The 25,364-nt window shown below is 39.1% G+C and overlaps 1 long non-coding RNA gene across 1 annotated transcript; it reads right to left on the bottom strand.

Moving 5' to 3' along the window:
• Positions 1 to 1,159: 1,159 nt before the first annotated feature.
• Positions 1,160 to 15,450, bottom strand: LOC127087371 (uncharacterized). The gene is made up of 2 exons (XR_007789936.1): positions 14,789 to 15,450; positions 1,160 to 12,964 (listed from the first exon to the last, which is right to left on the bottom strand). It is a non-coding gene; the product is annotated as an uncharacterized LOC127087371 (long non-coding RNA).
• Positions 15,451 to 25,364: the final 9,914 nt, after the last annotated feature.

Genomic DNA, 25,364 nt, shown 5'->3' on the forward strand with positions numbered 1-25,364 from the left:
AAAAATCCACAAAAATTATGTTCTAACCAGAAGACATTCAGCAAGCCACATGTTAATTTTCAAGTCATTTGGACTAGTAGATCAATAGGAATTAATTAAACATGACAAGGCATGCAAAAACAACATCAAATGAAGCCTACGATTATACACCCACTTCAATCTAATGGTAAACAGTAATGGTGCATTATAAATTAGTAGGACCAAAGCCAAATGCTACATTAATGTATTAGGAACTATCCTATCAATTTTCATGTCCATTGGATTAATTATGAGAATATGGCAACATATATACAAAAGGTTACACAAATGAAGCTCTAACATGCTAGGCAGCAAGGAAAAATACTAATCAAATCGAAAATGGATTGTAAAAATCCACAAAAATTCATAGGGGATGTTAACATATTAAACAAGCTTCATGCAAAAATTCAAGGCCATTGGCCAGAGGGAAGCATGGTAAACAATTAGGGGAATATAGCCTATCAAACTATGTCGCATTTTTACACATCCAAATTCAATAATTCACATATAATAAACCATAGGCTCAAAAATTATGAAACCTATGTCAAAAAATCCAGAAGGATGTCAAGAACCAATATCTCAATTTTCATTTAATTTGGCTTAAGCATGTAGTCTCTATAATTAAAATGGTAAATCATGTGGAAATAGCATACATTAAAGATATCTCTAGGTCAATTTACATTTTTTTCCAAGCAACATTTTATTTTTGATTTTTATAAAAAAGTAGAGAAAAAATAAAGATTAACAAAAAAAACTCTGATTTATTTGGATTATTATTGAAGATTATATGAATTTTGAAGTATTTAAATATTTATTGCATATTTATTAGGATTTTAAGATGATTTCATTAATTAATTAGAAGCTAAATGGCGATGCTGCGATTCTTAAGCCACAGTCCGAAACGCAGCGCATGGCTAAAGTGATGTGGCACTACCGGATTGGTCCTGGCGATCCAAAAACACTAAAAAGAAATGAAAACGGATGGAAGCAGATCTACACGGCAGAAATTTCCAGAAAAGCTGCATCTTCTTCGCATGCATTCTACGGGTTCGATAACACCGGCTTCGGTTATGGCCGTTTCTCAACCAAATCAAGCAAATAATATACCGTTGTAACCGTCTAGCAACGCAGAACATGAATCTAGCAAGTAAACAACTTAATTCTAAACATATTTCAAGGATCGAGCCAAAACAGTTTAGCGTATCAAAGTTTAAACGGCAATAACTCGTTCAACTTACAGCGAAATCACAATCTACCGGTTGATACATAATCTACAAACAGCATTCTACCAAATCCCTAACACAATTTAAGCGATTACGAGATCGGAATCCAACCTCTTCTTGGAGTGCAGTAGCGACTCGGTGAGGTTTCGAGCTTCGTTTCGTTCAAACAGGTAGAGTATGATGATCCAGGAGACGAATGATGATGTTCTTGCAGCTCAGGGATGCACGGAACAAGAAGATTCGTTGACTGCCATGGAAATGCCACCTTGTAGCAGCTGCGATTTCTTGCTCGAATTTCGCTCAAAACCTGCAAACAGCAATTCGACAATGCATATGGATGATGGATTTGCCAAGAATTAACACTAAATCAGTGGCAATTTGTGAATTGATCAAAAAGTGATATGAAAGTTTTTGAGCAAAAATGGGAGAATGAGAGAATTTCTGTTCAGATTTTCTGTTATGATTTTGTGAACAATGATTAGTGTTTAAAATTCTGTTAGATTAACAATATATATGGATTTCTTAATCCCTCCTTAATCCCAATTAGTGAAGAAAATGAGATTAGAGTAAAATAGCTTATGTAATGCATTTTGGACTTTAAGCTCTTTTCTCTTTAGAAGTAATGTAGCAGAAAATTGTCACTTGGAACCAATCACAAAAATCATTTGGAAGCTAATGGTATTGGCCTTATTTTCAAATTCCCCATATTTTCCAATTTCACCATGTGATGGCTTATGTGTCCATTTTTCCAATTCATTTTCAAACCCAATTCTCAAACCACAAGGCCTAGGCATGTTGTGAATATTCCAACAAATTTCAAATGCCATTTATGAAGTGTAGCAAAAATCCCCACTCAAAAATTCCAATTATTTCACAAGTTGGACGATTTTGCCCCTGGTTCATTTAACAGTCCAGTTGAAATTTGACCTTTTGCATTGAGCACTTTTGAAAAAATCCAATTATGCACCATGAAAGTACTTGTCAAATGGAGTTTGTGCATATAAAGAACTTGCAATTTGGATAAACCATGTGGTAGTTATGCCCTCCTGATTACGGGTCTTTTTTGAAATTCATCTGATCATATCTTGCAAACCACACATTGGATTTTTGAGTTCTTGGACTTTTTGGAAAGGTGAGAACAAGATCTACATCTGTCATGTTGAACAATTTTTCATTTGAAGCTTCCTTGGACTTCTGTTTTTGAGGTCAAAAACTTTCCATTTTTGGAAACTTCAGTTACCAGTCACCTGCTATCTTGGGAAACTTTCTGTCTGACCTCAATTCCTTCAACCTTGGCCTTTGAAATGCCAAATGAAGTTTATATAGACATGAATGAGGTCTTTTCAACCAATTCCAATCATCAAATCACTGATTAAATGTACAGTTGACCACAGTTGACTTTTGTTGACTTTTGGTTGACTGGGCTAAGTTCTGATGAATTCCAAGCCTCTTTCAATTGAGATCTTGGTTCCAAATGATACCACAAGTTATATGAACTCTTTATGAATGATCATGGTGTCCAAATTCTTCAAGAATGGCCACCATCTATTGCTCAAGGCCTGATTTGATTGTTTTGGCCTAGCTAGCTTCATCTGCAAGCAACATGATTAGATGACAATATTTTTGTACTTTTGGTTAGTAAACATATGAAAAGCAATGACACACAAATGCTATACATGCTTGGTGATCAAGAATCACACTCACAAGGCATCCCACCCACTAGGAGGGAAGCTAGGGTATGCAATGATCCTTGAGGCCATGATGTGATATGATATGGGCCATGAGGGATCTTAGGGCCAAAATTGGGGTCTTACAGATGCCCCTATTTAAGGTCATTCTATCCGGAGAAGTGAAGTTTAGAAATCTTCATCTCGACGCGGTAGAATGGGCTTAAATAATAGTAATGAGACGAATTTTGGTCCCTAAGAGACCTCATGATGCAGATGTATGCATGCAAAAAGCAAATTCTGTGGGGAATATATTGTTCACACAGAAAAAAAGACGATCCGTCGGAGTAATACACTCACCAGGAACAGAGACTCTAATAAGACTCTTATTGGGACTCTATTAGGGGATAGTAAGAAAAAGAATGCGTGAGCAGGACACGACTTTGATTAGGTAATGACAGAACTGACACAGCGTGAACTAGACACGACTCCGAGTGGGGATAACAGATATCGGACTGGAGAACTTGCTGGGGAAGCAAAGGACTCACACCGGGGAATAAAGAAATTCCAAAGGAAAATAAATCCATTGGAAAGGCACAAGCTGACTCAAATTATCCATAAAGGATACCTCGGATAAAAATCCGGACTCGGACCAGGAAAAGATTCACATAGAACCTCCCTGCCGGGAAAATGCATATATTGGGGAATAAACACCCATATAGCAAAGGGTAAAAATCACCGAAGGAACTCCGCAGGGGAATGTCTAACAAAGAGACTCTCCTGGGAAAAGCAACAGGAATGAGGTGTTACCGGTATAAGGGTAACAAACTCAGGAAGAATGAATATCTAAGACCGGTATAAGGGTGAGAGATATCAATCAACCAACATCTGAGAAAGACCAACACAGGGTACAAAACTCAGGAAAATCTGACTCCACAGGGGACCAAGGTCATAATAGGGAGTAGACAGAAAGGAACACCAGGGATACCGAGGTATATAATAGGTGACCGACAGAACGTGAATTGGTATATATGCCAAGACACTCATCATCCGAAAGGAGGGCTTGAAAAAGCAAAACAATTTACAGGATGGAACATTCGAATCCACAACGGGAAAACGAAACTTACTCAACTGGGGACACAAACCCAAAGAGTGCATGAGATATAATATCCATTACCGGCAGACCGTGGATAAGATACTCGCATGAGACATATTATCTATTACCGTCAGAACGTAGATAATAAACTCGCTTGGTAAGAAACACCAGAGATACCGGAGTATATAATAGGTGATCTACCGAAAACGTGAATTGGTATATATGCCAAAACACACATCCGGAACATAAACAGGTTAAAGGATGAATATTCGATTCTACAAAGAATACGAATCTTGCTCAGTTGGGGAAAATCAACAAAGGACTCCAACTAAAGAGCGCATGAGACATATTATTCATTACCGGCAGACCGTGAATAATATGCTCGAAAGGAAAAGACACCAGAGATACCGAAGTATATAATAGGTGACTAACCAAAAAGAGGGACAATCGATACCAAGCATCCGGGTAAACGAAAGACAACTCAAAGGGATAAATTGCAAGCATCCGGCAATTATCCAACAACAAGAATATTCGACTCCGCAAAGGGAAATAACGAATCTTACTCGACCAGGGAAACACAAAAGGCTTCGACTGAAGAGTGCATGAGATATATTATCCATTACCGGCAGACCGTGAATAATACACTCGCACGGAAGATTATCCACAACCGGTATAAGGGTTAATAAAGGATAAATCGACCGAAAAGAAAAGCATCGGGATACCAAACAGGCATATAATGATGACCGATCAAAGGGAGTAACAACATTACCAACAAAAGGGTAAATGAAAGATTCACTGGGGATAAATTGCAAGCATCCGGCAATTATCCGCAAGAGCTGGGGATGCATTGATATATAATCAACGATCCAGGGAACAAATCACTAGCAAACGGTGAAAAGACCCACTGGCGACTTCAAAAGGATAACATTGCGAGCATCCGGCAATGATCCAGGAGACTGCTGGGAATACAAGTGCTTACTCAAGAGCAACTACCCAAAAGCAGGGGAATATCAGCATCGAATATTGAATGAAGATAACCACAAAGAGAGAAATTAGGGTTTATATCTACCGAACGTGGGGCAGAAGACCAAAAATCTGGCTGAGAAAACAAGGGGTTTAACAATACCGACTACTGGGTAAGAAACCAAAGACTCAGCTGAGGATAAAATTGCTAGCAACCGGCAATTATCCGCATGTGTCATAAGATACAACTCCGCTGGAGAGACAAATCACAGCGACAAAGGATTTACAACTACCGAATACGGGGTAGAAGACCACAAACTCCACTGGGGATACAAATCACCACAGGGAACAAAACTCTGTTTGGGATAAAATCACGACAACAGAAAATCCACCATCAACCAGACCGAACCACAAAGGTTACCGCTGCTATGGGAAAAGAGATAGGGCTTACGACTACCGGTATGAGGGCAGTGGCCATACCTTGGTGGGAATAACCACAAATTAGGGTTTACATCTACAGAATACGGGGTAGAAAGCCAAAAACTCTTCGTGGGGATAGAATAAATCACGAATCCGCACGAGAAACCAAAAACGAGGTTTATAACAGACCGCAAGCTCTGTTGGAGAGTAAGAAAATAGGATTTACGACTACCGACTATCAGGTAGAAAACCAACAACTCTGGCTGGGGACTAAAAGGTATATAACCACAAGTTCTGCCAAGAAGCCAGGAAAATAGGACTTACAACTACCGGTATAAGGGTAGAGGCCAAAATCGACTCTTGCGGAGGAATGAAAGGTATATAACCACAAATTCCGCCAAGAGGACAAGGAACAATAGGACTTACAACTACCGGTATAAGGGTAGAGGCCCGAAACTCCGCTGGGGATAGAAATCACCACAGGGAAGCACAAGGAACAGACGACAAATGTCAATTCAGGAAAGATCCGAAAAGACAGACTGAATCAAGACACGTCCTAATGAGGATATAACTCAAATAGGAACCTCCATCCCAATATATGTGTTGGGAGGAAACGGAAGAAACCATCATCCACGAGGGTATATCTCAGTGGGGAACTGCAGAAGGAAAGACAGACACTTTCTGCTTATGGGGCTGACTCTACATGGAGAGATTTAACACCCGACATCTGCTTAGGAAGATCTATAAAGATCTATATCACCATAGCAGGGAATAATAAACAAAGGATATATGGCAAAAATGCAACATGAATATCTGAATGTTTTATGAGTATGCATGAATATGCGTGATTTATGTTTGATGAATGCTGACAAAACAGACATTTCTAACACAACAGGTCCAGGAATCAAACGTCCGGTATTATACTTCCAAGGGAAAACCAACTGGAAAGCCAATTCTGCTGGAGATCTATATGTTATAAAGCAAAGATCTGCGGGTACTGCTGGAAAGCAGAAGCAAAAGAATCAGGGATATCTGGAGAATACCAAATCTCTGGGCAATGGATCAGCGATCATCCCAACTAGGGCACAGAAAGTCACAACGGGCAAAACGGCCACCAAGACGAATCTGTCGGGGAACAAGAGAAAATCAAAGTCCTGCAGGGGATCCTAGCAAGCACTGCTATGGAAACGGATCCAACACAGCTCCATTGGGGAACAACCCACTGAGGGAGCAAAGGTCACCTGGATAGAGTCTGGCTGCACAAGCAACTCTACTGGGGATACTGTTAGCTATTCTCTTGGGGAACAACCCACTGAGGAAGGAAAGCGCCAAACAAGTAGATTCTGCAACAAACCACTCTACTCGGGGCGAACACACATCTGATGGATCACATCAGTAAACTCTACAATAAAATCCGCTCTACTGAGGATCGAAGAGTAATCAGGAAACCAATCCAATCTCTGGATGACGGAGCTATCGACCGACCATACCGGGGATTGAAAGAGGTTCAACAGGCAATACTGCCACAACAACCGCTCTGCAGACAAATGCTGGAGAAAGATGGATGAAAATACGGGGATATCAACCCAATCAACCACTGAATAGGAAAATAAATCCTGCTCTGCTGAGGATAACAACCATTCTGATAGAGAGAAAGTAAACAACTCCACTGACGACTTCGCCGGGGAAAAGGTAAAGTACCGGGTATCAAACCACTGACTTACCGAGTCTTCCAAAAGGAAAGCGACCGTGCTGAGAAAACAGACAAATCCGCTGGCAACTGCGCTGGGGAGGGTGACAACAACTCTGCTCGCGACTGCAATGGGGATATCAATAACAGCTCTACTGTGCCAAGGAGACAAATAAAGTCTGGGGATAGCGACCCACTGGAGAAAGTGATGGGGCACCAAGGTGGCAAACCATCAACTGTCGAATCCTCCACAAAGAAAGCATCCATGCTGGGGAAAACTGCTGTTGGAGAAAACTGAGTCTTCAACAACACTCTGCTTGGGGAATAACCCCACCAACAACTCGACTTGCAATTATGCTGGCAACTCACTTGGGGAGAAATACGGGACACGGGGATATCAACCCACTAACCACAAGTTCTCTGAACACCTGAGCAATCAAGCCGGGGAGAGGCTACTGCTGGAGAACAGACTGAGTCTTCAGTACACCACTCTGCTTCGGGGAGTCAAAATCCACAGAAGCTCTGCTTAGGGAACAACCCCAACAACCAAATCTCTGCTTGGGGAACAACCCCAACAACCAAATCTGGAGAAGAAGGATACAAACCAAACCAGGAGTATGAACAATGTCTTACCTGTTGGAAACCATGCCACCCTTGGGAGAGCACTGGGGAAATTCTTTGAGTATCCTTTTATCATTGTGAATGTTCACTTTGTTTAAAACAATAATCTTTGAAAATTTTTTTTTTTTAAAACAATGATATTTTTATCAATTAAAACATGCAGAACATTTGTTGAATTGAAACAAATAAGAGTGCAAATAATTGGATAAAAGCTCAATTTTATTTGATGGAATGGTAGTCTGCAAATGGCAAGACTCCATAGATCTGTACAAATTTGAAATCAGTGATATATATTGGAAGAGGGCTACATTGAACATAATGACCCTTTCTCTACCAATTTGAATCTCGATGTATTCGAAGCTTCGGTTGACAACGAATCGAGAACCTCTGACGAAAAGACAGCTGATGAAACAGAAAGTCTTGTCAGGATGCAGTTACTTGCCTGATCCCTAATTTTTGCCTAGATTGCCCCAGGGTGAGGTACTCAATCTAGCGGGATGCAAACATGCTTTTTTTATCAAGTCTCTAACTTTTGCCTGGATTACCCTTGCAGGTTTTCCACCGAGACGCTCATTTTTGCCTAAGCCGCCCTTTCGGGTTTTCAACTTAGCGAGATATTCTGTTTTTTCATTTGCATATACTTTTTTTTTCTTTTAGGCAAAGTATCTCTTAACTGCATCTGAATTCACAGGACGGGTGAAATCCTCCCCATCCATTGTCGTAAGCATCAAAGCACCGCCTGAAAAGGCTCTCTTAACAACATATGGACCCTCGTAGTTTGGAGTCCACTTGCCCCTGGAATCGGGTACGAAAGACAAAACTTTCTTGAGCACAAGGTCACCTTCTCTGAACACACGAGGCTTGACCTTCTTATCGAATGCTTTCTTCATTCTCTGCTGATATAACTGACCATGACACATGGCAGTTAATCTCTTCTCTTCAATCAAATTCAGTTGGTCATAACGACTCTGAACCCATTCAGCATCAGTCAACTAGGGACTTGAGGGTATAATTTTTCTTTTTTCTTTTGAAGAAATCTTGAAAAAATTTTGCTGACTTTTGAATTTTTCATCTTCTTTCACCCTCTTTTCCTTTTTTTCATCATTCATTTTTTTTTACATTACATTTGTAATGCCCCAGTTTGACTGTTGCTGGGTTCTTGAGACGCAGCTGAATAAGCTTCTTTCGTGCTCAAGAAGGCGGGTACTCTCATCAGGAATCCCCTTCAACATCATCTTCCTCTGCCTCGAATACAAGGAATTCAAATTTGGGAGATGGCGTTGGATCATTATGTTCAATGGGTTTAGAAATCCCTGCATAATGATTCTGGATAATGAAAAACTTTAGAATTTAAACAAGCAAATCATTTATGCAGATGAAAAAGCTGTTTTTGTCTTTCAGGTTTTTTGTGATCACTGATTTCATGCAAAAGCCAAAAGTGAAAACAAATGGAAAAACAAATGTTTAACAATGCATTAATTGAATGAAAACATCATTGTATTTAAATGTTGCCAATAATGTCATCACTTCTCCTTTTGGCATGGGAGAAGGGTTTTAAACAAAGTGAGCATTATTACTCTGATCTATGGATAACTGTAGGAACATCCACAGCGACCCAATTGTGGCAGACACCACCAGGAATAACAAAATTGCTCATATCCTCTGCATCTTCTTCAATGATAGCAGCAACTTCCTCTTCAACAGGCTGATCGTCATGGATGAATCCTCCACTCGTGAACAAACCTTGCTCATTGAATGCCCCAGAACAGTAGCCAATGCCAGCCCGGGATCTGTTGTCTTCAAGCTCAAACATCTTCCCCAAACCAGCAACAGGAATAAATCCATCAACAACACTTAGTCTGACAAATATCTCTCTGAATTCACCATTCTCTTGCTCCGGATGATCCATCAATCTCGAAGAATCGGCTCTGGTATAATACCGGCGAGGTGCGTCTCCAAAATAAATGAAGATCGCAGGGTCAGACCACAGGACGGGAGACCGGAACAAAACACCCGCTTATGCAAATGATGCATGAAGTGTTTGTGCATATGCTTGTTTTTTATATCAAAGGAACTTGAAGGTTTTATTTGCAAACTTCGAAATATTTAGCCTTTTGATCATATATGAGAATATCTCATCAGATATATCAGGTGAAAAAATTTTCCCGGTTTTTTCATGTTTTGAAAATTTTTGCAACTAAACTCCTTTGAGTTCCTTGAAAATTTTCTTTTTATCTGATGATATGGATGCGGATGAATGTATGAATGTATGAATGCAACAATCACACTCAAGGATCAAGCAAAGCACACCAAACAAAGGTCATGGGAAAGCTCATTGTATCCCTAATATCAATCATCCATTTTGGTGGATTTAGGTTTTTCACCTTATCGACACCCAAGTTCCATTGATATTAACGGTACATGAACCGGCTCAAACATCCTTAATATCAACCAACCGCTTTGGTGGATTTTAGGTTTTACACCTGATCCGGGATCCATTGATATTAACGATGTTTGAACGACTCAACCACGAATCACGGGTTTGCTGAGAGTCACGAGCATGGAGTCTTGGTTAAGAACCACCCAAAGGGAATGTACTAGGGTTTAATCCTGCCAGACATGTTCTACCAGAGGTTCCCATAATCATCGTTCCATCTTTCGAATATTATCGGAGGAACGAATACTCGTATTCCAAAAATATTCTCAAGAGAAACTCTTATGAGTGTAGTATCGCGTAACAATCGCATCAGATCTTACATCTGAACGACCTTCGCACTACGTCCTAAAAATAGGCCAAGATGGGTTTGGTAAACTAAGGTCCTTGGCTTCTAAGGCACATGATTGAAAGAATAATGCCTAACCACAAATGACTTGTGTGACATTATTAATCCAACATGACCTCCACCAAGTGAATGGACTCGCAAGTCAACTGGCTAAGGACTACTCCACACCAGTCAACAAGACTATGCCATTCTCCTATCCTAGAGTGCACTCGAGTTCGGGTATAGAACTCATCTCACAGATCACCAAAGCAAACAGCATTCGTATATCAAGCAATTCACACATTACAATCAATACAGTTATCCCAAATTGTACAAAAATATGTCAAATAACAATAATAATATATCACACAAAGGTGAAAAGTTGGCAATACCACCAAGGATGTGGATCCCCAGCAGAGTCGCCACTTTTCTGTAGCGGTGTATTCGTTACTATATGATCTATTGATTAAATCATAAGCAATGTATACAATGAATATAGAGTCGCCACCGCACTTTTATTTATCCTAAGGACTTGTTAAAAAGCGAACAAAAACCTAAGAAGTTTTACACGTAGAAAACTAATGAAAAAGATCAGAGAGTCTGGGTAAGGGGTAAATTACGCAATGGGAAGGTGTTAGGCACCCAATGCGTCCTAGGTACTCCTAGGGAGCCCTTTTCACACTTTGTTGTTTGAAAATTATTATTTGTCATGACATAAGTATTGTGCAAACATGAGTGGGATGATGAGGAAAGAATGTACATGTTAATTATTTTTGTGTTTGGATGGATAACCATTGCCTACGTACCTTTACAGGATCAAAACCTCGTAGTTCGGCTAAAAGATTTCCAAAACATTTGTGAGTTCATTTTAAAACAATAGCACTAAGGTTTTACGTTACCCACGGGAGAAAACTCAACCTTATATAACAACTAGTCCACCATGTGAGAAAAGCTTCAACTTGCTAGAGAGGGGTTAACCCTATAATAAGCAAGGAAGGCTTACAATTCATCTACTAAGGACAAATAGGTGAGATTAACATCAACCAACTAGGGTAAATCAAACCTATAGCTAATGTATGAAAACTTAACAAACATGGACAAAGCCACAAAATCATTTGAATGGGTGAAGTTATTTGGATTATTTACAAAAAGGTCAAAGTATGATTAAAGTCAATTCAAAATGAAGTATTTACAAAAATGAAGTTTGGAAAACCATGGACTTAAGGTCCAAGTTTCTAATTTGGAGAGAGGTGAGAATATTTGCACAACACTTATTTCAAGTTTTTAAAGGCATGTGTGAAGAGGTAGGACACAATGGGATGAATGGAATGGTGTGGATGTAAAACTTCTTAGAAGGGTCCACCTCTTGAAATCATATAGAAGATGATTCAAGTGGGTCCTTAGGAATAGGCTACAAATGAGCAATAATATGAACATGGTAACAGATGAGATTAAATAAAAGCGGATACTGGAGGCCACTCAATGGTCTTATACCTGTCTCCTAAAACAAGTAAGGATATCAGAAGCCACTCTATGGACTTACACTAATCTCCATCAGAATAAAACAAAAAAACAAAACAGGGAAATCAACTGCCAATCTATCTGGACTTATGTTAACCTCCACAGTATGATCCTAGGAAAACAAGTGCCACATCACAGGGACTTACAATGAATCCTCACATACAACAATAATGCTCAAACAAAGAGCAAAGAAGATATGAGTGACCAATGAGGTCTTACACTCTATCTCTTCCATGTCATGGGAACAGATGCCAACTCACAGGGACTTATAACTGGTTCCTCAATGGGAAAACATCAATGTCACAAGGACAAAGAAATGATCATGCACTAATGGCAAACAAAGATGATAAATGCACAACAGCGATCAATGATAGTAAATGCACAATGGCCATCAAATAATCATGTATAAATGAATCAAGTAATCAATCACATAAATTCAAGTAGCACACGCTATAACCATTCATGAGGCTCAAGCAAATGGGTTTGACTATGAAAGTCCACTGTAAGAGGTAAGTGTCGCTCTTAACCTGGCCATTGAAGGGCTCAGGTGAAGCAGATGAAAGGATATGAGGGGTGTGCCTCATTGCTTCTATCTCATGTCCGAGAGAGCATGTAAATATAAGAATGTGGGGGAGTTCAGAAAGATGGAACTCTTTCCCCAATTAGACTCGATAGATCTTGGGTTTGGATCTCAATGCTACAACCATGTAATGGGAGCAATGAGAAGACTCACTGAATAGTGGGAGATAGGCTACTTATCTCTACCTTCCACCAATTGCCTCAAATGAGGACTTTTCCTGCTTGGGACAAATATAAACAATCACAATCAATGCCTCTTAAGGAGGACTTCAGACAATTTGCCCGGCCAAATAACAGACCGGGTCTCCAGACTACATGAAGAAGAAGGTTCTATACCTCAATGCAAGTTGCTATTTAAGCAAAGCAACACAAGTTCTTAAGAGAACTGAGCGACTAAAGGGTACCTGGAAACAATCCAATAAAATCAGCATCCCATTCATAAACAGATAACAACATAAGAATCAATTAATAAAGTACAATTATACAAATAATGATGTGCATAGCACAAGGCTCACATGAACCAAACATCCTACAAAACAAATAGTTTAGTCCACAAATGTCAAGTAACACAATCCATAATGTGGAGCAAGTTCCTTAATCATTAACTCCTTAACCTGAAAAGGCACAATTCACTTCAAATGTAAGTAACATGACCACTAGGACTAGCCTAGGGTCCAAAAGATGGAAAAATCTTAAAACAGCAACCAATTCATGATCAAAGTCAAGCTATTTCAATAACAAAGGGATCCCAATTGGTCCCATATCCAAACTATGCTCCTATTTCTATTTATGCAACATGGAAGGCAAAAGATGTAATGTGGAGTCTCATACAAACAACCAGCAAGATCACATTCAAATAAATGCCAAAATGGCACCAAAAAATCCACAAAAATTATGTTCTAACCAGAAGACATTCAGCAAGCTACATGTTAATTTTCAAGTCATTTGGACTAGTAGATCAATAGGAATTAATTAAACATGACAAGGCATGCAAAAACAACATCAAATGAAGCCTACGATTATACACCCACTTCAATCTAATGGTAAACAGTAATGGTGCATTATAAATTAGTAGGACCAAAGCCAAATGCTACATTAATGTATTAGGAACTATCCTATCAATTTTCATGTCCATTGGATTAATTATGAGAATATGGCAACATATATACAAAAGGTTACACAAATGAAGCTCTAACATGCTAGGCAGCAAGGAAAAATACTAATCAAATCGAAAATGGATTGTAAAAATCCACAAAAATTCATAGGGGATGTTAACATATTAAACAAGCTTCATGCAAAAATTCAAGGCCATTGGCCAGAGGGAAGCATGGTAAACAATTAGGGGAATATAGCCTATCAAACTATGTCGCATTTTTACACATCCAAATTCAATAATTCACATATAATAAACCATAGGCTCAAAAATTATGAAACCTATGTCAAAAAATCCAGAAGGATGTCAAGAACCAATATCTCAATTTTCATTTAATTTGGCTTAAGCATGTAGTCTCTATAATTAAAATGGTAAATCATGTGGAAATAGCATACATTAAAGATATCTCTAGGTCAATTTACATTTTTTTCCAAGCAACATTTTATTTTTGATTTTTATAAAAAAGTAGAGAAAAAATAAAGATTAACAAAAAAAACTCTGATTTATTTGGATTATTATTGAAGATTATATGAATTTTGAAGTATTTAAATATTTATTGCATATTTATTAGGATTTTAAGATGATTTCATTAATTAATTAGAAGCTAAATGGCGATGCTGCGATTCTTAAGCCACAGTCCGAAACGCAGCGCATGGCTAAAGTGATGTGGCACTACCGGATTGGTCCTGGTATCCAGAAACACTAAAAAGAAATGAAAACGGATGGAAGCAGATCTACACGGCAGAAATTTCCAGAAAAGCTGCATCTTCTTCGCATGCATTCTACGGGTTCGATAACACCGGCTTCGGTTATGGCCGTTTCTCAACCAAATCAAGCAAATAATATACCGTTGTAACCGTCTAGCAACGCAGAACATGAATCTAGCAAGTAAACAACTTAATTCTAAACATATTTCAAGGATCGAGCCAAAACAGTTTAGCGTATCAAAGTTTAAACGGCAATAACTCGTTCAACTTACAGCGAAATCACAATCTACCGGTTGATACATAATCTACAAACAGCATTCTACCAAATCCCTAACACAATTTAAGCGATTACGAGATCGGAATCCAACCTCTTCTTGGAGTGCAGTAGCGACTCGGTGAGGTTTCGAGCTTCGTTTCGTTCAAACAGGTAGAGTATGATGATCCAGGAGACGAATGATGATGTTCTTGCAGCTCAGGGATGCACGGAACAAGAAGATTCGTTGACTGCCATGGAAATGCCACCTTGTAGCAGCTGCGATTTCTTGCTCGAATTTCGCTCAAAACCTGCAAACAGCAATTCGACAATGCATATGGATGATGGATTTGCCAAGAATTAACACTAAATCAGTGGCAATTTGTGAATTGATCAAAAAGTGATATGAAAGTTTTTGAGCAAAAATGGGAGAATGAGAGAATTTCTGTTCAGATTTTCTGTTATGATTTTGTGAACAATGATTAGTGTTTAAAATTCTGTTAGATTAACAATATATATGGATTTCTTAATCCCTCCTTAATCCCAATTAGTGAAGAAAATGAGATTAGAGTAAAATAGCTTATGTAATGCATTTTGGACTTTAAGCTCTTTTCTCTTTAGAAGCAATGTAGCAGAAAATTGTCACTTGGAACCAATCACAAAAATCATTTGGAAGCTAATGGTATTGGCCTTATTTTCAAATTCCTCATATTTTCCAATTTCACCATGTGATGGCTTATGTGTCCATTTTTCCAATTCATTTTCAAACCCAATTCTCAAACCACAAGGCCTAGGCATGTTGTGAATATTCCAACAAATTTCAAATGTCATTTATGAAGTGTAGCAAAAATCCCCACTCAAAAATTCCAATTATTTCACAAGTTGGACGATTTTGCCCCTGGTTCATTTAACAGTCCAGTTGAAATTTGACCTTTTGCATTGAGCACTTTTGAAAAAATCCAATTATGCACCATGAAAGTACTTGTCAAATGGAGTTTGTGCATATAAAGAACTTGCAATTTGGATAAACCATGTGGTAGTTATGCCCTCCTGATTACGGGTCTTTTTTGAAATTCATCTGATCATATCTTGCAAACCACACATTGGATTTTTGAGTTCTTGGACTTTTTGGAAAGGTGAGAACAAGATCTACATCTGTCATGTTGAACAATTTTTCATTTGAAGCTTCCTTGGACTTCTGTTTTTGAGGTCAAAAACTTTCCATTTTTGGAAACTTCAGTTACCAGTCACCTGCTATCTTGGGAAACTTTCTGTCTGACCTCAATTCCTTCAACCTTGGCCTTTGAAATGCCAAATGAAGTTTATATAGACATGAATGAGGTCTTTTCAACCAATTCCAATCATCAAATCACTGATTAAATGTACAGTTGACCACAGTTGACTTTTGTTGACTTTTGGTTGACTGGGCTAAGTTCTGATGAATTCCAAGCCTCTTTCAATTGAGATCTTGGTTCCAAATGATACCACAAGTTATATGAACTCTTTATGAATGATCATGGTGTCCAAATTCTTCAAGAATGGCCACCATCTATTGCTCAAGGCCTGATTTGATTGTTTTGGCCTAGCTAGCTTCATCTGCAAGCAACATGATTAGATGACAATATTTTTGTACTTTTGGTTAGTAAACATATGAAAAGCAATGACACACAAATGCTATACATGCTTGGTGATCAAGAATCACACTCACAAGGCATCCCACCCACTAGGAGGGAAGCTAGGGTATGCAATGATCCTTGAGGCCATGATGTGATATGATATGGGCCATGAGGGATCTTAGGGCCAAAATTGGGGTCTTACAGCTACCAATCTTATTCTCCCCAGCAAGCTTGTTTTTTCTCAGGAGAAATTGGCATTATTCCCCGGGCAAAGCCAGCTATTTCCCAGAAGAAGTCGATATCATCAGACAGATTGATCCTCTCTTTCATCCCTAGCCAGGCTCTGTTGAATATTTCCACCATCAGACCGAAATCAACAACCCCCTGCCGAGAAAGGGTCATCATTACAAGTATCTCCAATCAGTAGATGGGGATTTATTTTCCCCAGTAGAGTCTCCAAGCAGAACTTCTCATACGCATAACTCATTCATTACATCATTTCACAGCATACGCATGCATACAACATTCGCATTTATTTCTTGGCATAACACGAAACATCTCATGCATCATGACATAGCATGAAGCTAACGTTTCTGGGCAGGTTAATTATCCTCCTGATATAGTCAAAGTAAAAGGTTCATTCAGACATACACCTTTATCAATTAGGTACAAAAGTTCGGATACGTATTCCAGATACCATTCATGGGAACATTCATTCTGACAACACTCCGATATCCTCCTAACGATGGCATCTTTAAGCTCATCCCAGACATTTATTGCAAATACAACATATACAGATATCATCAGATACAGCCTAACATACGGTTCATTCTGATTCAGCCCAACATATGATTCCTTCAACTATTTCAAGACGGTCTAATGGGCGACCCAATTAGACCTTCGTCTCCTCAGATGCTACCTAGTGTACGGTACATTTCTGAAGTGTAGTCTAGTGTACGACTACCCCTTTTATCATCAGATTCAGCCTAATGGACGGCTCAGTCTGCTCAGATACGCTCTAATGTACGACCCAATTAGACCTTCGTCTCCTCAGATGCTACCTAGTGTACGGTACATTTCTGAAGTGTAGTCTAGTGTACGACTACCCCTTTTATCATCAGATTCAGCCTAATGGACGGCTCAGTCTGCTCAGATACGGTCTAATGTACGACCTAATTTGACCTTCGTCTCTTCAGATGCTACCTAGTGTACGGTACATTTCTGAAGTGTAGTCTAGTGTACGACTACCCCCTTTTATCATCAGATTCAGCCTAATGGACGGCTCAGTCTGCTCAGATACGGTCTAATGTACGACCCAATTAGACCTTCGTCTCCTCAGATGCTACCTAGTGTACGGTACATTTCTGAAGTGTAGTCTAGTGTACGACTACCCCTTTTATCATCAGATTCAGCCTAATGGACGGCTCAGTCTGCTCAGATACGGTCTAATGTACGACCCAATTTGACCTTCGTCTCCTCAGATGCTACCTAGTGTACGGTACATTTCTGAAGTGTAGTCTAGTGCACGACTACCCCCTTTTTTATCATCATATTCAGCCTAATGGACGGCTCATCCTGCAACTCCAATACAGTCTATCATAAGACCCATTTGGATCTTCAACTCAGAGACGATCTAGCGTATGATCCATTCTGATTTTTCATCCTCGGCAAAGTCATCTGCCTAACGAACAACTCACTCTGATACTCAGATATGGTCCAGTGTATGATCCATTCTGATCCCTTATCCCCAGCAGCATATAGCATACTCAGACTCCCCAGCGAAGTCAACAGTATGATGGATGACTCATTATATGGTCTAACGTACGACCCGGTATGACACCCATGTCTTCAGATATCGTCTAAAGTACGACACAATCTGAAGCTCTCATCATCAAACTTCCTGGATGGTACCTTTAAGCCCATCTTCATCAAGACTAACCTGTGATTAGCAAGAGCAAATTTTTGGGGCATTCTAGTGTTCAATAATCTTTCACCTCCAGACCACGAACGGCACATACCATTCTACTCTCTCGGTTCAAGAATATTGAACAGGGGCAGCTGTCATACCCCAAAATTTGCCCATCAATATTTCAAGACATTTTTTAAGGCATTCCGAATCATTTTTATGACACTGATCTCAAATGGACAAAAGCCCAGCTCGCGAACGGCCCGATCCAGAAAATGGCCCAAAACTGGTCTGTTCGCTACGCGTTCGCTACCAGCTCGCCTAGCGAACGTTCGCTACCAGCTCGCCTAGCGAACGTTCGCTACCAGCTCGCCTAGCGAAGCAAACGTTCGCTACCAGCTCGCCTAGCGAGGCTGACAGACAACAAAAAATTTCGGGCTTCGTTCTGAGCCCATTAGGTCATGAAAAATGGCATTATAAATACCAGCACTTCAGTAATGAAGGGGGGGAACGAAAAAGGAAAAGGAGAACCCTAGCAAGCAAACCCTAGCGCTCACAGTCGGAAAACCCTGAAGGAAAAGCCGGCGACCGCAAAGCTACCTCCGTCCAACTCAATCCGGCTCGCCAATTCAGCATTACCACTCCATTGCAAACAGGTTTGCACTACTATTATCACTTTATTTTCTTAATTTGCATGTGATACCGCTTTATGTCCGTAACTTGCATGTGATATTATAATTGAATTCATAAACATATTTGAGGTTTTGCATGTGAATTTAAGTGTGCCTGAATATTGTGAATGCTGAACCATGTAATTATGTGTTGGATGCCATAAACCATGCTGCAGGTTGAAGTCATACTATTCTGAAATTCAAAACCCGCAGCCGCTCGCTAGCACATCGCTAAGCGAGCATGTAGCGAGTATTCGCTAGGCCTTCGCTAGGCGAGGCAGGCGCGAACCTGACAGTAGCCAGCTTTTCTGTTATGACTTTTCATTCATGTTTTATCATGGCCAGGCATTGTTTATTTGATCCTATTACTGTTGTGATTTCTTTTGCGGTGTAATCCTCGATTGCACCCTGATTTGGTATGCTAACCCGTTTGTTGAATTTTGCAAAGGTTCATATGTCCCAGAAAAAAAACCGCCGTTAGGTCTTCCACTTTATTTGTGGGATACCCTTGTGGAGACTCACCCTAAATCGCTTAATTAATTTTAATGTGTTAATTTTAATAATTAATTTTAATGTATTAATTTTAATGTATTATTTTTAATGTATCATTTTTAATGTAATGTGGAGATTCATCATAATCACCTAATTAACTTTAAAATGTGGCCTTTAAATATGTGATCTTGGACCTCTCTTTTGCCTTATGATATTACGGTATTACGGTCATGTCCCGCGAATGTAGGGATACACTTAGCAAAGACCCTTCGGTTAAATCATCATAAAATAAATCCTGGTCCCTCGGATGTCGCCTTCGAAAATACGATTTTGTCCCTCGATGACCCTTCGGTGTAGCCTACGGTTAAATGATGATCGTCCCTTCGAATGCTAAGGTATCCTTACAACTGTTGCCTTCAATGACCTATCGATGACCCTACGATGACCCTTAAACATCCAAAGGGTAAAAATTACTTACTCCTCAATAGTAAGGACAGTTTTACCCTCATAAGGATAGGAAATGCCCATAACGACCTTAGGAAGGTATAACTCTCAATTACTGGATCATAACCTAAAATACTTTTACACCTCACACATTTCTAAACTATTTTTTTTAAACAATTTTCAAAACTAAACGAGATAACCACTTTGTATATATTCATACAAGAATCATTACAAAGTTAAATTCTCTTTTCAAACATTTTTCAAGCAATTCACCGACACTTTTTCAGACAAAAAGATAAGTGATCCAGCAATTAAGAGCCCATGGATAACCATGGATACAAAGGGTGCTAACACCTTCCCTTTGTATAATGTACCTCCCGAACCCAAAATCTATTGAGGTCTTTCCTGTTCTTTTCCACCTTTCCTTATTGGATAAAAGAAAAGTCGGTGGCGACTCTTGCTATCCGCGACATTGCGATAAAAAGCAAAATACCCCAAGTCAGTTCACCGTATGACAATAACACTGAATGTGACTCTTGTCTGTCTTTTGACCACCACCTCTTCCTCTACTTGCAACACCACCTCTTTGGTTGCCTTGGTTCCAGGGTTTTCTCTGATTCGACCAGTTTCCTTTTTGCTGATTTTGACAAGTTGAATTATTGTAACCTTTTCTGCCTTTGTTGCCATTCCAGCTTCATTTGCCTTTTCTTTCTTTTACTGATTGAGCCTGCAAAGCCATATCACTCTTCGACTTTCCTGCAACTCTTTCTGTTGGTGTAAGCCCTAGAGGCCAACACTTTTGGTACTTGTATCGAATTATTTATTAATAATAAAAAGATTTTTATTTATTATGTTTGTTTAATAAAGTCCCTAGAATAGCTAGTCCGTTTAATGTATCAAGTATGACTTAATCATGAGATCACATTAAACATAAGGACATTATTCTTAAAGTATCAGTAGTCAAGCTTTATTGTGAAGTGGGATAACATTAAAGCATGAAGACTATTATGTTTATAGACTGATGATCACATCTCATGGATCATGGATAAAGAGTTATCAAGTCTTAAACATAGGTATGAATATTAAGAGTAATATTTATACTGGATTGACCTGCTATGAGAATACTATATAGAATGTTATGCAAAGTGTCATAAGTTATTCTCATGGTGATAATGGTGTATACCACCCTTCGACCTAAAACCACTATGGACCCTAGATGTAGAGTCGAGTGCCTTATTGCTGATCAAACATTGTCCGTAATTGGATGACCATAAAGACAGTTGATGGGTACTCCACGAAGCATGCTAAGGGACATGAGTGACTTAGATGGAATTTGCCCATCCTGCGTAACAGGATAAATGTCTATGGGCCCAATATTGAACTGGACAAGGATGACACAATCTATGCTTTGTGTTCAATATAGAAATAAGGGCAAAAGGGTAATTATACACATAATTATTATCACAGAAGGATTTGTCAGATCACATGACATTTTCGTGTCTTGGGTAGCAGTGATTTGTTGCTAGATACCGCTCACTGTTTATTATGTTAAATACGTGATTTAATATAATTGTCAATGCCGCGAAAACCTATAGGGTCACACACAAAGGACGAATTGATGAGAGATAGATTAATTAAGGAATACTGTAATGTACGGTGCCCTTAAGTGAATTATAGAACATCGTAAGGTACGGTGTACTTAAGTAGAATACGAAATATGGTACGGTACCACGCGCTTAAGTGATTTTGGCATATTATAAGATATGGGCCATATACACTTGAGTGGGCTTTTTAGCTTGCAGCCCACACAAGTGGTTCTATAAATAGAGCCCTTGTGTAGAAGCATTGTCACACTTGCAATTTTGTTTCTCTCTCTCTCTCTCACTCAAAGCCTTCATTCGTAGCAGCTAGCACTGAGATTGAAGGAATTCGTTCGTTTGGACTGAGTAGAGGCGTTGTCATCGTTTAACGTTCGTGATCGCCACAAGAGGTAACGATTCTATCACTGATCATGCCCATTCGTAAGGATCATTAAAGGAGAAATTTTAAATTCCGCTGCGTTTTAGATCACCATTCTCCTTCACTTTCAACCATTCTTTGTTCATGAGATTCAAGCGTCCCTTGAAGCTCTTCCTTTGTCAATTTTGACAAATCTTTCGACTCTTCTATGGCTACTACCACGTGGTCGAACTTTGGAGACAATGACCTCATGATCTTTCCAACAACAGATCTTGATGTCAACACTTCTCCACATACCTTGATTTGATTCACCAGTTTCGTAACCTTGGTGAATAAATCAGTTATGCTTTCATTGTCTTCCATCTGAAGCAATTCATACATTCTTTTGTGAGTTTGTAACCTCACCTCTTTCACCTTCTCCGCGCCTCCAAACGATTTCTCCAGAATTTCCCATGCTTCTTTCGCTGACTCTGCATCACTAACCTCTTTAAAGTTATCTGCATCAACATATTGATGGATTATAAACAGAGCTTTATAATCTTTCTTCTTCAACTCTTTATGTGCAGCCTTTTCTTGATCTGTCGCGTTTTCTGCCAGCGTTGCACCAATTCTCATAATTTTTGTTCTTGAGAATCCGAAGATTTGCTGGAAAATGCCCGTTTGGATGATTTGTTGCCATGGTGATTTTCTTCCCACGAATCGATTAAACCGGAGCTCTTGATACCAGATGTTGGAAATCCCCCAAAACCTATAGAGAATTTCAATCAATCTTGACGAACAAGATTGTTATCACCCACACAATAGCAATGAAAAAGAAGAACAGTGGAGAAAGAAAGAATGTAAAGAACGATGAAGGAGAAGAGGAATTGAATTCTGCAGAGTTTCTCTCTGCCCACAAACTGTGGAAAACTTCTGATTCACTTTGCAACTGCAAAATATTGTGAATACAATGTTATGAATACTCTATTCACTTTATTACAAAAATAAGGGTTACTCCCTCTATTTATAGATTTAGGTTAACTTGGACCTCAAGTCAAAGCCCAAAACTATAAAAGCCCAAAATAGCTAACACTACTAAAATAGGTCTAAGTCGAAATCCTGTGTGAAGCAACATGCTTCGACACTTCGACACACTAACACAACTCATCATACTAGGTGGTTCCACACTTCCTTGCTCTGTTGAGCAACCTGCTTCGACACATGGAATCACAATTCAACGGTAATGAGCAATAGCTTGATATTCTGCTTCTGTACTCGAACGAGCCACCGATGATTACTTTTTAGAACTCCAAGATACCATATTTGGGCCAAAAAATATACACGAGCCAAAGGTCAATCTTCTATCATCTGGGTTATTAGTCCAGTCTGTGTCGCTGTAAGCTCGAAGGGAGAACTTGGGAGTTGAGATAGAGGGAGATAGTAAAAGATCATATTTAACTGTACCACTTAGATACCTCAACAATCTTCTAACAATTGACCAATGAGTGTCAAGGGGACACACCATGAACTGACATGCTTTGCTGACACTGAACGCAATGACTGGCCTTGTCAAAGTAACATATTACAGAGCACCCATTATTGACTTGTATAGCTGGGGATCAAAGAAGTGGTTTGTACCATGCTTTCTTACTTTACATGTGCTTAACATGGGAGTTATAACACCATTATCATTATCCATCTTGGCCCTTGCTAGCAGATCTTTGATGTATTTGGACTGAGTTAGGAGCAAGGATCCATTGCTGCAAAATTTTACTTTAATATTAGAAAATAACTAGGCCGACCCAACTTCTTTAGAGCAAAAGAAATATGTAGTTTGTTGATTAAGTCATGAATGGGAGTAGAGCTAGACCCAATAATGAGTATGTCGTCTACATAAACAATAGCATATAGAGAAATACCTTGCTTGCAATAGACAAAAAAAGAGTTATCACACTTAAAAGTAGTGAACTATAACTTGATGCAATTTTTCATACCAAGCCCTTGGGGCTTGTTTGAGTCCATATATGGCTTTGTTGAGCTTGCACACAAGAGTTTTATCAGTACTTACAAAACCAGAAGGTTGTTTCATATATACATCATCATGTAGATTGCCATTCAAGAAGGCATTGTTCACATCTATTTGTTGATGTCCCATTTTGTATGTAATAACAAGGGTTAAAATTACTCTAATGGTTGTTGGATTTACCAGTTGAGATAAAGTTTCAGTGTAATCGCACACGTGTTCTTAGTGAAAGCCTTTAGCAACAAGCCCGACTTTGTGTTTCTGAATAGTCTCATGTGCATTTTCTTTGATTTTAAAGAGCCGTATGCATCCTACAACTTTTCTGTCAGGAGGTAGTGTGATTAGAGTCTAAGTTATGTTTGCTTGCAAAGCATTAGACTCATCTCTCATGGCCATTGCCCACTCAGGCTTGTTCAAGGCTTGCTTGGTACTGGTAGGTTCAAACTCAGTGTGAACCATGTAGGCTTTGGGTTTTGACTTACCAATTTTGGATCTGGTAAGCATGGGGTGATTCTTTCAAGGAGAGGGGCATGAGGTTTACTTGTGATAACAGATAGAGAGTGAGATGAATCATATCTGACAATACAAGAGGATAATGATATCTTATAAGAGTATAAGGTAGTGATTAGGTCTTGTACTGCACTAGTTTCTTTGTGTAAATTAACTTGTTACTCAAAAACATTACCCCTAGGGTTATGTGTTTGACCAGATATGTGATCAGAGTTGTTATTATTCTCAAGATAACTTGAGATACTAGGTCCTGAAGTAGAATCTTTACCCTCAAGGTCATTGTCTTGCATAGACACATTAGTGTGATCATTATCGTTAGGATAATGGGATACATTAGGCCAAGTACTAGTAAAAGGGGAATTGGACAAGTCATGAGTGTGGTTACCAACAAACACATTGGTGGGACTAGGTTTGATTACAGACAGTGCAATAACTGAGTGAGCAGACATGTGTTCAGAGACAAGCTAGTTAAGGATAGTCGTTGGGCCAATGGTTTGGCTTTGACACCCAGGGTTATGAACCTTGTGAATAAAATTTTGGTTATTACCTTTATCAGTCAAAGGAGGCTGGTCAGTAGAATTGGGTACAATTATATGGCCAGGTGATGTTCCATTGTTGACACATTGAGTCATAAATGAAACAGTTGGTACAAGCATAAAGGGGACTGGTACAGGGATAGATGAAACTCTAATAGGACAATAGATGGAACACTAATAGGACAAGATACATATTCTCTAGTATGAGAGCTACTAGGAATTCTCTCTTTTGCAAATAATTTTGGGAAAGGAAAATGATGTTCATTGAATGTAACATCCTTAGAGATAAATATTTTACCCTCCTTACTCAGGCATTTTAAGCCTTTATGTTGAGAAGACACTCCAAGGTAAACACACTCCTGACTTCTCAACTAAAATTTATGTCTGTTAAAGGGTATGAGTAGGGGAATATAGGAGCACCCAAAGAATTTTAAAAAAGTGTAGTCAGGTTGTTTTTGATATAGAGCATGAAAGGGTGAGTTATCTTTGCTCAAGGATGAAGTAGGTAGTCTATTGATTACATGAACAAATGTTGAGAAATTAATGATCCCAATA

This window comes from Lathyrus oleraceus, chromosome 5, assembly GCF_024323335.1.
Source record: "Lathyrus oleraceus cultivar Zhongwan6 chromosome 5, CAAS_Psat_ZW6_1.0, whole genome shotgun sequence".
NCBI classification, from domain to species: Eukaryota; Viridiplantae; Streptophyta; class Magnoliopsida; order Fabales; family Fabaceae; genus Lathyrus; species Lathyrus oleraceus.